The sequence below is a fragment of the Idiotropiscis lumnitzeri genome, unplaced genomic scaffold (genome assembly GCF_059441095.1).
Source record: "Idiotropiscis lumnitzeri isolate Australia: NSW breed Sydney's pygmy pipehorse unplaced genomic scaffold, RoL_Ilum_1.0 HiC_scaffold_367, whole genome shotgun sequence".
NCBI classification, from domain to species: Eukaryota; Metazoa; Chordata; class Actinopteri; order Syngnathiformes; family Syngnathidae; genus Idiotropiscis; species Idiotropiscis lumnitzeri.
The window spans coordinates 1-2,842 of record NW_028283904.1 but is presented as its reverse complement, the minus strand read 5'-3'; the positions used below and the strand labels follow the sequence as shown (position 1 = coordinate 2,842).

Genomic DNA, 2,842 nt, shown 5'->3' with positions numbered 1-2,842 from the left:
GAGCGGTCCTCCCGGCCCCACCGCAACACACACAACCACTGACCGATTGGCAATCATGACCCGCCATCGGAGGGCCCCTGCCGGCCCCGGCCTCGCGCCGGGGGTGTTCGGGGTGGACGGTTCCTTCGGCCTGCGGGTCGACCTCTGAGCGTTGGCCGGCACCGCAGCACACACAACCACTGACCGATTGGCAATCATGACCCGCCATCGGAGGGCCCCTGCCGGCCCCGGCCTCGCGCCGGGGTGTTCGGGTGGACGGTTCCTTCGGCCTGCGGGTCGACCTCTGAGCGTTGGCCGGCACCGCAGCACACACATAACCACTGACCGATTGGCAATCATGACCCGCCATCGGAGGGCCCCTGCCGGCCCCGGCCTCGCGCCGGGGTGTTCGGGTGGACGGTTCCTTCGGCCTGCGGGTCGACCTCTGAGCGTTGGCCGGCACCGCATCACCGCAGCACACATAACCACTGACCGATTGGCAATCATGACCCGCCATCGGAGGGCCCCTGCCGGCCCCGGCCTCGCGCCGGGGTGTTCGGGTGGACGGTTCCTTCGGCCTGCGGGTCGACCTCTGCGCGTTGGCCGGCACTTCCCTACCGTTACCCCCCCACCCCTGGGGTTGTGACAAAACGGCACTTCCTATGACTCGGGTCCGACGCTGGAGGAGCGGTCCTCCCGGCCCATCTCGCACCCACACCCTGACATATACTGCACCACACCAACCACTGACCGATTGGCAAGCATGACCCGCCATCGGAGGGCCCCTGCCGGCCCCGGCCTCGCGCCGGGGTGTTCGGGTGGACGGTTCCTTCGGCCTGCGGATCGACCTCTAGCGCACCAACCAGCGCGAAACCGCTTTCGTCGCGAGACCGAGACGACCCTGTCGCGTGCCCGTTGGCCACACGGGCCCAGAGATGTCCTACACGGGAGTTCCGCCGCGCTCGCGGGGTACCCCGCGCCGCCCCGCCACGAGAGGGGCGCGGGAGCCCAGGCCCGCATCAGCCGAGCGGTCCTTTCCGAAAAAGCATGTTTCTCAAACCCTACCGGCGTCTGTCAGAAGACGCCGCCTCCGAGTGCGTGTTGCGGTCGCGGGCGTGCGGGCGGCTCCGGCTCCCTCCCGCGACTGACCGCCACGCGGTAACGCGGCCTCTACGGACCGAGTACATACCGAGGCCCAGCCGACTTCCTCACCGCGCACGGGGGGCTGAATCGTAACGGAAATTTCGGTAGCCCACGTCCGAAATAAATATGAAAGAAACGAGGGAGGCTGGGGTGCCGCCGGGGGTAACCCCGCGGGAGGCCGTCTCCCGCGGGCGCCGCCCGGTCCCCGCGCCCGGCTCCCCGCTCAGCTCCGGTTCCAATGCAAGAAACACAGACCGCCGGACGCGAGGGCTACCTGGTTGATCCTGCCAGTAGCATATGCTTGTCTCAAAGATTAAGCCATGCAAGTCTAAGTACACACGGTTCCGATACAGTGAAACTGCGAATGGCTCATTAAATCAGTTATGGTTCCTTTGATCGCTCCACCGTTACTTGGATAACTGTGGCAATTCTAGAGCTAATACATGCAAACGAGCGCCGACCCGTCTCCGCGGGGGACGCGCGCATTTATCAGACCCAAAACCCACGCGGGTTCGGTTTGCCGCGGTGCAGCGGGCCGCCGGCTTTCACAGCCGGCGGGCTGTCGGTCTCCGCGGTGCCGCCGGCCCGGCCCCCCCTTTGGTGACTCTAGATAACGCCCGAGCCGATCGCCGGCCCCCCCGCGGCGGCGACGTCTCATTCGAATGTCTGCCCTATCAACTTTCGATGGTACTTTCTGCGCCTACCATGGTGACAACGGGTAACGGGGAATCAGGGTTCGATTCCGGAGAGGGAGCCTGAGAAACGGCTACCACATCCAAGGAAGGCAGCAGGCGCGCAAATTACCCACTCCGACACGGGGAGGTAGTGACGAAAAATAACAATACAGGACTCTTTCGAGGCCCTGTAATTGGAATGAGCGAACACCCAAACCCTTTGGCGAGGAACAATTGGAGGGCAAGTCTGGTGCCAGCAGCCGCGGTAATTCCAGCTCCAATAGCGTATCTTAAAGTTGCTGCAGTTAAAAAGCTCGTAGTTGGACCTCGGGACGCGAGCTGACGGTCCGCCGCGAGGCGTGCCACCGTCTGTCCCAGCCCCTGCCTCTCGGCCGCCCCCGGGATGCCCTTGGCTGGGTGTCCCGCTAACCTGGGGCCCGAAGCGTTTACTTTGAAAAAATTAGAGTGTTCAAAGCAGGCCCGCGCCGCCTTGCATACCGCAGCTAGGAATGATGGAATAGGACCCCGGTTCTATTTTGTGGGTTTTCCCTCCTGAACTGGGGCCATGATTGAGAGGGACGGCCGGGGGCATTCGTATTGCGCCGCTAGAGGTGAAATTCTTGGACCGGCGCAAGACGGGCCAGGGCGAAAGCATTTGCCAAGAATGTTTTCATTAATCAAGAACGAAAGTCGGAGGTTCGAAGACGATCAGATACCGTCGTAGTTCCGACCATAAACGATGCCGACTCGCGATCCGGCGGCGTTATTCCCATGACCCGCCGGGCAGCGCCCGGGAAACCACCAAGTCTTTGGGTTCCGGGGGGAGTATGGTTGCAAAGCTGAAACTTAAAGGAATTGACGGAAGGGCACCACCAGGAGTGGAGCCTGCGGCTTAATTTGACTCAACACGGGAAACCTCACCCGGCCCGGACACGGACAGGATTGACAGATTGACAGCTCTTTCTCGATTCCGTGGGTGGTGGTGCATGGCCGTTCTTAGTTGGTGGAGCGATTTGTCTGGTTAATTCCGATAACGAACGAGACTC

General features: G+C 62.7%; 1 pseudogene; it reads left to right on the top strand.

The window, feature by feature from the left end:
- Positions 1-1,393: 1,393 nt before the first annotated feature.
- Positions 1,394-2,842, top strand: LOC148314206 (18S ribosomal RNA; annotated as a pseudogene; the record flags this gene model as incomplete).